The sequence below is a fragment of the Rhipicephalus sanguineus genome, chromosome 4 (genome assembly GCF_013339695.2).
Source record: "Rhipicephalus sanguineus isolate Rsan-2018 chromosome 4, BIME_Rsan_1.4, whole genome shotgun sequence".
Lineage (NCBI taxonomy): Eukaryota > Metazoa > Arthropoda > Arachnida > Ixodida > Ixodidae > Rhipicephalus > Rhipicephalus sanguineus.
This window is the reverse complement of record NC_051179.1, coordinates 209,988,532-210,002,405: the sequence shown is the minus strand read 5'-3', so window position 1 is coordinate 210,002,405 and position 13,874 is coordinate 209,988,532.

Sequence of the window (13,874 nt, the reverse complement as noted above, 5' to 3'; positions counted from 1 at the left end):
CAGCTCATCGACATACAGTTCGGAATCCTGCCCTCGCACGAACACCGGACTCGGCTTCTTCTCACAGCCAGTCCAGAGGGAGCACCTCCAGCCGACTTTCGGTGACCGGCTCGTCGACGTGGCACCACCACACGCACATCGAGCCACCCAATACAGAACGCGGCCCCTTCCTACAGTACAGGTCCGCGTCGACGGAATTGGTGAGCTTACGGCTGTTGTGCAAACTGGAGCTCCTCGTACTGCGCTACATCGACGCCATGCCCCAGTCGCCCTCCAGCCTTGGTCGGAGGCACCCCTGCGCGGCCTCGGCGGGAGCGCACTGCCTGTCGGCGCGCTGGATTTGCAGATACAAACCGAAGCCGGGGACAAGTTCCTTGCCGCCGTTCCCGTCTTCGAGGACTTGCACGCTGACATGGTTTTGGGAGCTGACTACCTCATGTCTGGTGAAGTTCAGCTCATCATAGATGGCGGCCGAGTAAAGCTCCGCTTCCTTCACTCCGAGCCTTTTCTCGGCCCCAAGTTCCCAAGTTGAAATACCGCAGCCACAGATGTCCATCAGCGACAGCACCCTCATTGACCAGCTGCTGGCACATCTGCCGACCCCACGGCAGTCATTGGCCGAGTGTGTCGCGAGTGCTTCCCTCAAGAAATCCATGGCTACCGCGGACAGATTTATCAAGGATTTGCCTATTTTGTCGCGATCTGCAAGCCGCGGCATGGCCGAGGTTATCGATGTGCCGCCGGAAGATGAAGCCAGCATCGGCCCTTCCAGCCGCCTGGTGTGCGATTATGCTGACGACGAAGGGCAGTTCATTCTGACCGCAGTGCACAACCTGAATGCCGTACGGATCACCACGAGGTGGTCTGTGTCTACGGGGGGACCCTACGCACATCGGTCGTATGGCCGCGGTACGGAACCCCAGAGAAATCTTTGTTCTTTGCAGTTACGGAACAGCGGAGTGCGGTGGGTGGCCGCGTTGAAGCTACTGCGCCAAACCATGAAGGTGAGGTCTCGCAGCTTGACCGAACTCGCAAGCATCCTTCGTTGGGAAAGTATGTGCCTGCTCAGCCCACTGACATGAACAAACATGGGTTAGAGCGAAGCACGGAACAGCGACGACGTAACCTCATGCTAGGCGTGCGACGACCGTCACGACATAGCCAAGGCGTCCACCAGAACCATCATCGCCCGACTTCCAAAGCAAGTCACAGCGTGGCTATGACCGGCCTCCGCGCGGCAGCCAATGCCGCCCGTCAGAAGCATCAGTGCTATCGATGATGGTTCAGGGGACAGGACCTCCGGGAAACGACCACCGCCAGAGAAAGGCCATCCTTTAGGAGCACTCCATGATCGTGATCGCAGTGTGGCCGAGTGTAAGGACAGAGCGGCCCTCAGGCATGCTCGCCTAGGGAAGCAGAGGAAGACGAAGGGAGAGAATAGAACAGCCGGCCTAGCGAACAGGCGTTGTCTCTATTTCTCTCGTCATTACAATAGACATTCTTTTTCCGTGGCTTCGTCACGGCCCCCAGTGGTCATGTGACGCGAGATGGACGTGCACAGAGTGCTTGGTGTGCCCAATTCGTTAACATTTGAACTTTCGCCTTTATCCGCTATCTCAGGGGTCTCAAACCCACGTCAGCTAACGGGCCGTATTCAAGAAAATTTACTCCCGCAAAGGCCAGGACAGTAACGCAGCTAAAAGCGCGGGGGGGGGTGGGGTAGAGGGGCTAGGTCGTACCAAATGTCAGCTAACGTTGACATTTAAGAGAAGAGCTTTCCGATATGTAACGTATGGGTTGTTTCTGAAGGGCATTTAGCGGCAGGATTCCAACAATATCGATAACTATCTTACATGACCAAAAAAAACGCCGATTTTGAAGTATAGAGTTTTGTTTCACGGTTGGGTATCAACACATGGTGGCCGCAGGGGATGCCTCACGACAAAAAAAACTTTAGACCTGTCATGCCTGTGTAACTTAAGAACATAATTATAGAGAAAATGAAAAATTGGGTCCCCTGCGCTATACAGGTATAGTGTGAGAGCTACATGGCACTGCCACAACACCGTTGGAATGTGCAGGAATATCATAGGTTCAAACAGGCAAAATATATTCGCTTGACGAAATATCAGGCTTTAAAAAAGACAGTTACAAATTCCGTGCCGGGTGATGTCCCTTCACCTCGAACCATAGGCATCCAATGAGTAAGCGTCGAGAAGCTCATTCGCGCCTTTATTATTACCAAACTGTAACGAACACCAAAAATAGATCGAAATCGCTTCGTCCACCTCCTGCCAGTCCTACCCGCGTAGTGCAGTGGTCACCTTCTACCAGTACAACATCGTTAGGAATGCATAGAGCATTATCATACGGCAGAAAAGAAGAGCGCGGTGCAAGCCGTACAAACATACACTGCTGAAAACTGCAAGCAGAAGCCCTCAAAGAGGAGTTTTATAGGTGATGCTGAAGAGTGCCACGACGTTCGGGAACGATAGAAATGAAGGGATAAGCTGCACAGCCACGTTCATTCTGCAGAGGTCCACAAAGACATCCTAATTTTGCTCCAGTGGTGGAAGTTAAAAATAACGACTGTCGACGCCTTCACATTTCGCAAGACAGATGTGCACCCCTGCGGCTAGCGCATGCAGTGCGAGAAACTTTAGCGTGGCAGGATATGTGTACAATGGTGGATGGCGTGCTTAAATCTCTAGATAATTTGATTTCTTGCACAATAACACGTGAAGTAATAAACTATAAAATATGCCACAAAAGACTTATGGACTGTATATAGTAGCAGCGGTGATATGTGAAATAGATATGATATATGAAAAGAATGCTACCACAGATACTTTTTTCGTCCTTTCGGCTGCCTATACGTATTTCTAAAAGTACACATGCTGCACACCGTTCGTTATAATTTTTATCTAGGTTAGTGTACATACAGCAAGGTAACAAACTTGGCTTTCTTCTTCTATCATGCTGTGGCAAGGTACTGAAGACATGTGTTACATATCCAAAAGGGTGCATCATTGGCTTTTTCGTTAGAGCATGTTTTAAGTTTCAGTAAAGAGCGCGATGAGAGCGTTGTCTTTTCTCTCTCCTGTTTTTATTGCATTTCCTATTGAAACTGAATTCATGCTGCAAATCAATTACATGCTGCAATATCTGCTACAAAACGCTCTTGATGATCCCCATTGCATTAGCAACAAAAGAAAAAAACTAAAGTTATATTATACCATTGCCGAACAAACGTTCATTGTACCCAATATGTCCACTCAACTCTTTCCATCGTGAGCCCCTTTTTACACGAAATTACCGTAGGTTTAAGAATAATTGTTAGCAAAATATTCGCCAGCAATGTGTAGATATTTGCTACTTAAAACACTTTGCTGTAGATTCATCGTTCTGTCAACATCACCTATATTATTGTCTCGGGCCTCTGTCGGGCCTGATCTACCGTCAGGCCGGGCCGGGCCGGGTAGGCGAAATTTTTCGTCGGGTTCGGGCCGGGCTCGGGTCGCGTATTGAATCGCCGGGCCGGGCTCGGGCGGGTAAACTTGAACGAGGCCCGGGCCGAAAATCCCGGCCCATGCAGTGCTCTTGTAGTGGGTACTTCGAAACTATGATTGTAGTAGGCGCCCTAGGTGAATTTACAACTGGCAACTACTTCGCATAGTAACATGCACAAGTGGACAGAAAAAAGTTACACCACCTCCCGCTAAATGGGACCATGAGGCGATGCGAAGCCGGAGCACTTGCACGATCGCGTTCCGTTGGCGTTCGTTGGGCAAGCTCGCGTCGCGAACGCGAAGAGGAACGCCACGCGCGTCGTGTCTTCCCTCTAGACCTGCCATTAATTCTCACAGGGCGAGCGGGGAACGCGGTCGTCAAGCGCGCGAGGGGGAGAGCGTAGGAGAGGAGAGAGAGGAGGAGGGGATGCTCATGCGCTGGCGCTCATCGCGGCGTCGCGCAGGAGAGGGGCACGCCATCTCTCGCTAAAGGGGACCATGAGGCGATGCGAAGCAGCGTTTCGGCATGTCGAGCCCGCGTTTCAGAGGGGGAGTGGAGAGAGGGAGTAGAGTGTAGGTGTGTGGAGAGGAGATATGTGGAGAGGGTTCGCGCATGCGCAGTAAGTGTGGTCACACCGCACACCACCACCACCACCGGTTTGAGCTCCGCTATAAGATACTTCGCCGGTAATAATAATAATATTAATAATATTGTGGTTTAACGTCCCAAAACAACGATATGATTATGAGGAACGCCGTACTAGAGGGCTGCGGAAATTTCGACCACCTGGGGTTCTTTAACGTGCGCCTAAATCTGAGTGCACGGGCCTCAAACATTCCCGCCTCTATCGAAAATGTAGCCGGGATTCGATGCCGCGACCTTCGGGTCAGCACTAGAGCGCCATAACCACTAGACCACCGTGGCGTGGCGCTGAACTCAAGTGGGTTCCGGGTTGCAGACGCGGACCCTTAGAAGCATTTAGTACATTTGTAAAAGCGACAAACGAAGACATAAGTGCTCGCATTAGGCGTTCAGAGGGTCACTTTAATGCCAAACATATTAAGTTGCTTGTTGCGGCCGATTGCCTTCATGAGTGAAGCCAGGCTTTCGACTTCTTGAGTTACAGGAGTGTAACACACGCCGAGATTTTTCTTTTACAACGACGCTGTCTTAGTCCACCCTGTGACGTCGTAGTAGTCGTTGTAGTAGGCGTCGCACAGGTGACGTGTCCGCAGGGGGTAATGAATAAAAATGAATAAAACGAAATGATGGTGATGATGCTCGAAATGGTGATGCTGTTGATTACTGCCGGGCCAAAATACCGGGAAAGCAATTCGCACTTCAATTAATTACATTAATGAGATACTTACATTAACTGTAATCGGCCAAGGCAAGCCAGCTGGGCACGTAAGAGGGTCATGTAGATAGAGGTAGCGCATACTTTGCTAGATTCTGGCTGCGCCGGTGGCAGGTCACGTGACGCAAGGCGTTCGCTAAAACGTCATTGTCTCAGCCGGCAAGTCACGTGGTATATACACGTCACACGAAGTTTTCGCTGAAACGCCATTGCCTGATCCCGCAGGTCGCGGGATCTCGGTTTGTCCAATCAAGTGTAAGCGCGCGCATTTCAACTCTAGAGGCTGATTTACGACACCACGTGATTTCGCTGGCTAATAACATACGCTCTTGTGCTTACAGATTCACTGCCCAACGGCTTTCGCGGCGTGGAACTGGCAGAAGCGTTTTCTCACTTTGTTACAGCAATACAACATTTGCAGCTACAGTCATTCTGGTCCATCATCATCCATTATCGTCTTTCTCAGCCTGTACTTAGTACTCTGAAGGATAAAGGCATCTCCCAGTTTACCCCATACTGCGCGAAGGAAGTGTGTCCTAAACAGGAGCATAAATTCGCGAACATAGCTTTTCTTTTTTTCGCGCATGAACGGCGGCCCGTATGAAAATGCAAACCTGTAAAGCATAAAGTGGCACGCCGCACGCCGTTCCTGCATCAAAGGTGTGTTTCTTTACTCCAAACACGCTATGAGGCCCATTTTAGGACAAAAAACACGGCTTCTGAACTTTCACAAAACCACCCGCCACGGTGGTCTAGCGCTTAAGGTGCGCGACTGCTGACCCGCAGGTCGCGGGATTGAATCCCGGCCGCGGCGGCCGCATTTTCGGTGGAGGCGAAAATGCTAGAGGTGCGTGTACTTCGATTTAGGTGCGCGTTAAGGAACTCCAGGTGGTCGAAATTTTCGGCGCGCTCCACTACGGCATCTCTCATAATCATACCGTGGTTTTGGGACGTTAAACGCCAACAATTATATTATTATTAACTTTCACAAAACCAGTGGACTCAGCCTCCATGTCTTCCGTAATGGTGACGGCAGCAGAAGAGAACTGCAGTTACGGTGCTCTTCAAGGCTCTAGAAGGAAGACAAGTTTCCGTAACAGTTGTTTCGCATCTGGTATACTGTCTGTGTAAATGCGATATCAATATCTTAGAAGTTGCTTCGAAAGACGAAGCGATAAAAAGACACAACGCTGTCCTATGTTAAAAAGCGATAAGATAGAAAGCTGGCGGAGTAATACAACTTAGTACGTCACAGCGATGATTGTGCGTGGGGGCGCCACGATGTGTCCTCGCCTCAATGTTTTGTGAAAAACTCCACCAAGCAAGCACCGACAAGCGGAGCCGCCAACACCGCATTCAGTCCAGAGACCAGCGCCGTCCTTGGAAGGCTTGTCTTTCAGTGTTGATTCTTCGTGCGTCATCGTGGTGACTAAGCTCTCATTGCTGCCTGGTAAGCGGTATGCCTGTTTTGCTTTGAAATGTTCCGCTACACTTTAGAATTACGCATTGATAATATTAGTAATATTAATAATAATAAGGGCTGAGATTTTACGCGCCAAAACCACGATATGACTATTAGGCACGCAGTAGTGAGCGACTCTAGATAAATTTTCAATACGCGCGTTTCCTTGACGTGCACCTAAATCCAAGCACGGCGGTGTTCTCTGCGCTTCGCCCGCATCGAATTGCGGCCGGCGCGGCTGGGAATCGAACCTGCGCCCTCAGCACTGTAAACTACTGCTTCTTTGTCCGACTGCCTCGTTCTAATAAATTGATCTGAGTAGTTTTCGTGGGCATAATGAATTGAACTCAACCTTTATTTTCATGTGTCGTTCATGACGAATGGCGGGATTAAAAGCTGCACTATAAAACAGCTTGAATTAGGGCTGCAAAAGCAGACACACGTAATTAAGAAATCCAAGGAATGAGATACTTTAATATCATTAATGCTGATCATTAAAATTGCAAGATATCAGAATTACTACAGCACTGAAATGTTAACATGACACAATATTTATTCATCAAATATCACAAGAGAGAAGAGCCCATAAATGTATAAGCGTAGCATTAGGTTACATGGATGCATTTGGTAAATTGCGCGAACAATAAGTAACCGATGTACATTTCGCAATAACTTTCGTAAAACATCTCTTGAGGTAATATTTTTATGTTTATACCAGTGCTAATAAAATAATTCAACATTTTAGGAATAACATAGCACAGCACCTGGTCACTCCACTTTGTTTGTGATCGAGGTGCGAATCAAATTATTGTGCTGGCGTGCATCATATTCATTGTCAGAAGGTTCTACGTAGGCTGATTAAGAAATTATTGTCCTTCATTTAGGTTCTTTTTTCATCACCCTACAAGTGTTATTGTAATTGTAATTAATTTTGTAAATAATAAATAAATAATAAATAATTGTAAATAATAAGGAGACCTATTAACATATGTTTTTTGGATATAATTAACCGAATCTGCGGGCTCTTTTTTAGCAACAATTTTAGGAATTTGGTTTCATGTCTCGTAAGCTTATGGATGCTTTTCTGTGTTGTGTCAGACCATCGTAGAAAGCACTAGCGTGCATGGGGTACAAACAAGGAATGGTAAATAATAAGTGTTGTCTTCAACGGAAGTCGATAATCTGTTTATGTAGAGTGCAAGTTTGTTCTAGCGTATGTTGATAGATAGATCAACTGATTCGTTCCTCTTTCCTTGAGAACCCACAGCTTTATATAGTGGCTTCCCCGAGCGTCAAAGCACCGCCCCCTATCCTCGGTTGTGACCTTGTTTCACATTCCTAGCGTTCGTGAATCAGTTTGTATTTTAAAGACTGATTCGCTCATTGCTGCATTATCGCGAAGCACGAGTCCTGAGTAATTCTCGCGAATTTATTGCTTCATCCACACACTGAGAGCTTTGTCCTCTTTTTCTGTGTTTTGGAGGACAGAAGAAGCAATATTCCGCAATGTTGTCACCCTATTAGTATCACATAAAAGTTGGCCAAAGTATGGTGGAATCTTGGCAGACTGTTTTTCCTTATTCCCGCGAAAACGGTGTCGGTGGGAGTGTAGCCTTTCATGACAATGTATGCCAACACCAAACGTCCCGCATAAAATCACGCGACCGCTACAGAACAGCGTCGAAAGAACGTGTACCGTGTGAACGCTATCAACAATGTTCTGAAAACAACGCCATCATAATTCTTGCGAAATAGGGAAGCACCCACTATGTCATTATTCGTCATTCTGTGGAGAAGCGAGGCACCGCTAAACATATGCAAAGTATATGTTTACTTCGTTGATGCTGTGGCTAATGACGATGAAGAATTACGGCTGAGCCCTTTGCAATGCGCGGAAAGCTTTAAACCACCCACTCGTCACGCAGTTCGTATTTTGTGACGCCTGGTTGTTATTTTACTCTTCAACCACGCTAAATTACATCTGTTACCGTGATTCCTTGCCCGACATGACGCCGGTATAGGGTGTTTTTGCGAAGTTTCGAGCACCGGAGTGGTTCTCTGGTAGAACACTGGCCTGCAACGCAGTGTGCCTGGGTTCAAATCAAGCTCGATCCTAGATATTTTTTGGATATTTCTCATCTGGTGCGATAGCCGTTCCAGGCACCGACGGCGGCGGACAACTACGCCACCAAAATAGGCTTTTCTTGTGATCTCAAAGCAGCTTTCGCTGTGAAAACGGCGTACTTGACGCTGAACACCACGGTGTTGTGTCGAATGCGCCTTTTTTTTTTCTATTGTTCCTGTCTTTAGCTTGCCTAACCATCAAGTTACGTCCATTTACCTCGTTCGTTTTTTGCGTCAAAGTGCTCGCGTGATTCGCATCCGCCGATTACTTCAGACATAGCAACACTACAAGTGTGCCCACAAAAATAACCACCCCATAATTCCTATGGGTATGGCGTCACATTTGGCTAGTCATAGCCGAGCTCTCTGAACACATTCGACAGGTTCTCTCAGAAAGCCGCTCTCCAGCTTTGAGCACCCGCACCCAACTACAACATGGAAGCGCGACCACAACCTGGTGACATGGATCTGGCGAAGTGCCGGTCCCTTGGCTTAGACAGCTTTTATAGCATGACGTCTGCCGTGACGTCATCGTAGCGAAAGCGCCCCAGAACATTCCAGTCCACGGCGCGGCCGCTATTAGCGGCAGTTTAAAAAACGCATTAAATTCAATAATATCCGCTGATTTCTGCCTGAAACCACGGTTGTGTCAACCAGTTTAAGCATTTAATCATTCATTTGGGCTAAATACCTAGGAGGCAAAAATTTCGTTTAGTATCCCTTCAAGGGACACAAGAGCTGACGGTGAACTCAGCGCTGCACATTCATATTATTATAAAGAGAACTCTTTAATACAGCAACCGCTTAGGCATTTGACGGAAACTTGTTTCCCCTCAACCGAAATGTTAAGTTCAGGCCACTGAGCATACTGTTCATTTATAACGTAGCATCTTCTTTCGAAATTTGGGAGCATTGACATGAGTAAAGAAAAAAAAACAAGAAGCCGAGAACGAATTTTGCGCCCTAAAGGACCCCTGAAACCAAAATTGAAACCTCGAGATGTTTGTGTTTGACTTTCCTGTGTACGGGGGCACATCTGACCGATTATTAGTGACGAACGTTGCCCTTAAGATATCTTAATTTGGTTTTAAAGTAAGCGTGAGTGCTCACTTGAGTTGGCTGCACCTTGCGACATCCTGGTATGACGTAGATAGCGGCCCCGCGTGACGTTCTGCGAGTAAAGCATATATTGTGGACGTCACAGAAGGTTTGCGGGGCGCACTTGCACAATACGACAACTGGCACCCGGCGAGACCTATTGTTCCGCACCGCTCTCGCTCTGTTGTCGGGCTGCTCTCGAAGTAGTTTTCGTGAGGGGACACGCGCTTAACAGGTTTAACCCATACCGAGGCGCGCACATACTTTCAATCTCTACCGCGCGCGGGGCCCCGATTTTAAAACCGCGCTTTCAACGTCACCACAGCTTGAGTGCACGTGGTCTTTGACGCTCCCCCGCATGGGGCGCTAGTTTCTTGTGGTTTTTAGGCGGGCGTTTTGAAGTGACGCTGAAATGGTCACAATTAACTACGCTATAATTAGTTATACGATACGCTAGAGCATTTACGATATAACTTAGGGATTACCAGACACAAAGCTACAAATTACAGTAAAAAAGTCACCAACAAAAAGTTTGCGGTCAGGGGTCCTTTAAGACCGCGCCATAATAGGTAATGCAGTTCTCAGGACAGCATTACTTGTGCATCTTAACAAGAGAAGATGATGAATATATTACCTATTTAAACAAATTCGCTACACTTTTAGTTGTGCTTTCTAGAAATAATTTTCGTCAATCAGTGATATATATTGCAACGACCAGCATAGTTGTAGTTGTGCAGCTTAGACAGATTTCGTGGTGTTTACATAACTGCGCTATCGCCTTTTAGTGGATGATGTAACAGAGTTGACTGCACAGATGACACAAAGACTGTAATAAATATTTTGTGTGAGTAATTGGCGACTATGTTCTAAAATTTATGACATTTGAGCTTTCGTGAACAACTATCAGCCTCGCTAAAGTTGTTGCAGTGAGTAGCCCTTATGGAAAACGGTTACCGTTGCTTTTATATTTGAGCCTCGGAGTGAATTTTCACCGTATAATGCAACTGCCCTGCCACTCTCGAGTTCAAGATTGGTTTACAAACACAACTTAAAATCCTCAGAACTAAGCCTCACACACATCTATATATAGTCAGTGGAAACGTTGAGTGGGTACGGTACGTAAAAGAAAAAAAAAAAAGAAAAAAAGCGCGTACACGTACAAGAAAGCAATACTTTGCGCCTAACGTTTCGGCAACAACATTACGCGACACAATAATGTAAAGCTAATTATCTCGTGCATTGAGTACGAATGGATGCATTCTGTATTGCGGCTGCACAACATAATAGCGCTTGCTACAGTTTCTTATATATATATATATATATATATATATATATATATATATATATAGGTGCGTGTGTGTGTGTGTGTGTGTGTGTGTGTGTGTGTGTGTGTGTGTGTGTGTGTGTGTGTGTGTGTGTGTGTAGAAAATCGGCACAGAAGCTATGTCCATTTTCTGTGTACAATACAAGTCAAGAGAAGCAATTTCTTATTGCAACGCCTATTTTGTCATTATTAAAAAGATTGTCAAGAGCAGCACATCTCACATCACAAAAACTGCTCTATTATTCCAAGAAAATGGTAAGCTCGATAATCGAAACAGCATGCTAGAGCTAGTAAATTTTCTGTTCAGCTCGCCGGCACAAATTAGGCAAGTTACATCAAAAATGACTTCTTTATAATCGGTTTTGTTTCGCGATACATGTTAGTACAGCACAACTTCATTCAGGGCTGCAACATTGCTATCAGGGTATCATTAAGAAATTCCACCACAGCATGCTTAAGTTTTTAACACGAAAGTGTTGTATGCCGGGGTCCACCAAGTACATCCGTCACGGATATGACATTGATAAAATGGACGCCAACGGGTGAGAAAGAAAAAAACCAAGAAAAAGATACCCCGCTGGGAATCGAACCCACGACGTTGCGGCCGCGACGGCAAGCGCCCGACGCTCTACCGACTAAGCCAACTCGGGAGATGCTAGGCACTGCGCAAACGCGCCTTATATGTTTCACACCTTCTCTTTCGCGGCGGGCGGAGCGGGGCGGTGCCGCCGTCTGCGAGAGGTGAAAAGAAGTAATGCTTCACGATCGACACTTACTAGCGCTTACTCCGAGATTGCACGTGATATCGGAGGTCATGGTTAAAGCGTCTCGATACCAGAGAGGTAGACTGGCCGCGCTGGCGTCGCCGAGGCACCCTTGACGCAGTTACGTTCTTTGCCTTTGGATTCGTGTTAGCGTGCGTCGGCTCATCGGAGTAGTGCAGCTTCCACGTGCACGAACGGGATTTCTCTGCCGCCGACTGCTTCAATTGCGAGAGCACCGACTAACAAAACTGCTGCAATATGCGTTGCAGAAAGAACGCGATTTCGACGGGCGAATGTCGTGCCTTGGTGGAGCGAGAGCAGCGCCTGCGAGACAGAGGCCAGCGGGACGCACGCGTTTGCGGCTCAGGCTACGAACCTCTACCTCCCGCGTTGCTGAAGTGCAGTGTGTGTTATGTACGCATGAGCAGAGGCGTCGGCTACCCATTACTAGAAAGCGCACACCGTGCCGTTTCTCTCCTTAATTGACGACGCTTTGAAGAAGCGCATACCGGGTACCAATGTTGATTATGAGCTTGTTGATATCATCCTTACGCGCAATTCACGATTCGCTGTGTCCAAATATATGTTCACACCGTCAGCTACCTCAACGGTTTAATCATGATCATGGGCGTTAGTCTTCGCGATAGAGACATGCTGTCAACATGGGTGCATCCACGCCAAATGGTGCTATAGCTGCCAAACACGAATAGACATTGTACAAGCTCTCATATATCATAAGCACTACTTCTGTGAAGACACGTTTCACTTTCGTGTTATACCGATTCCTATGACGGAGGGATCAGCCATGTTTTTTTTTATTGTAATGTAGATACTCTGTTCTGTCATCGTCTAGGCACTGACTACACATTTGTAATGTAACAAACAAATATCACACCGCACGATTTTCTTTGTTGTTTTAGAAACAATAAACGTCGGAGAAGGAAGTTTTAGTGCATCATTGATTGTCGTCTGAGGTTGACCTAAGGAAAGTGTTGCGCAGAGCTGTTAAGGAACGCGTAGGAACGCAAAGTATATTTAAAGGAAACTGAAATCAACTGCATTCGATGCATGAAGGGAGCGATGGTCGAAATGATGCTCTTTTAGTGGTTTTAAAGACTCACTGAATATGCAGATTTTATGTTATGCATTTTCTAGTTTCCATACTCTGCTTTTTGCGCTGCGTTTGAAGCATAGGGGAATATAGGGCTTCCTTGGCCGAGGCAGTCGTGAGCTCCAGCAATGGCTTCTGTCCGAAAGGATAACTGAAATAGTGAAAAGTCAAATGAGGTCCAGGAACGTAGAAAAGAAAAATATGTGTATGTTGATACGGTGGCTCAATATCTAATGCCAATGATATTCTTTGAATTCAGGTTTAAATATCGGCATTGTCTGGATCGCAAAAAACCTCCTGTTCCCCCATCAAAACGTCTTCCACAAATTGGTGTTCGGTAGAAACTCCTCTCTTGGGCGGTTTAGTCCACTTGGGCTGTTTCTTACACTTTACGATTACCGCTTTGAAAATGCTTCAGCCATCGTCAGCTATAGACAGCTTCTTTATTTTTTAATGGACGGACGTGACTAGTGGGGCTTGCCCAATCTCTGTGGCACATACCCACTAATCAAAACTGCGATCGCTTCACACGTTTCAACGTCCACCTTATGGCATCTTTGGATGGCGGCACTGGGGGCGTTTTTTCTGCACTCGTGCCGTGCCGTACGTCCCTCTGGGCCGGCCACGGCACGAGTGCACGCCACCGCGCCAACGTGGAGATTGACGGTCGAGCATGGTGTAATCCCGTCGTTCAGCGCGATCCGGCAGACGATGCGGCGACGTCCCTTGAGTGCAAGCGCAACTTACAGCTGGCGCTGCCGCAGGACACGGCCGCACTGGAGAGACAACATGCGTGCGCTGTACATCGTCCGGCCGTGCTCGCACGAGGCTACTTTTGCTGTCGGGATTTCAGTGGAAAAAAGGCGATGCAAGCACTGACCTTCGTCGAGATTGTGCAAAACTCATGCAGCCCAATCGCCTGAAGAACAGAAGAGCTCACATAGACACACAGAGTCCCGCAAGCGTCTGTAATCGTCTTTGTTTCTCCTCGTTCGCGCTCTTATTCCAAGTACAAATCGGCCGTTGCAAAATTGTCGTCAGCTGAATTGCGACTGCTGTGTGCCTCTCGCAGGTGGCGCTGCTGTCGCATATTCGGGTTTGGTGGTTCACACGTTCTACTGGCC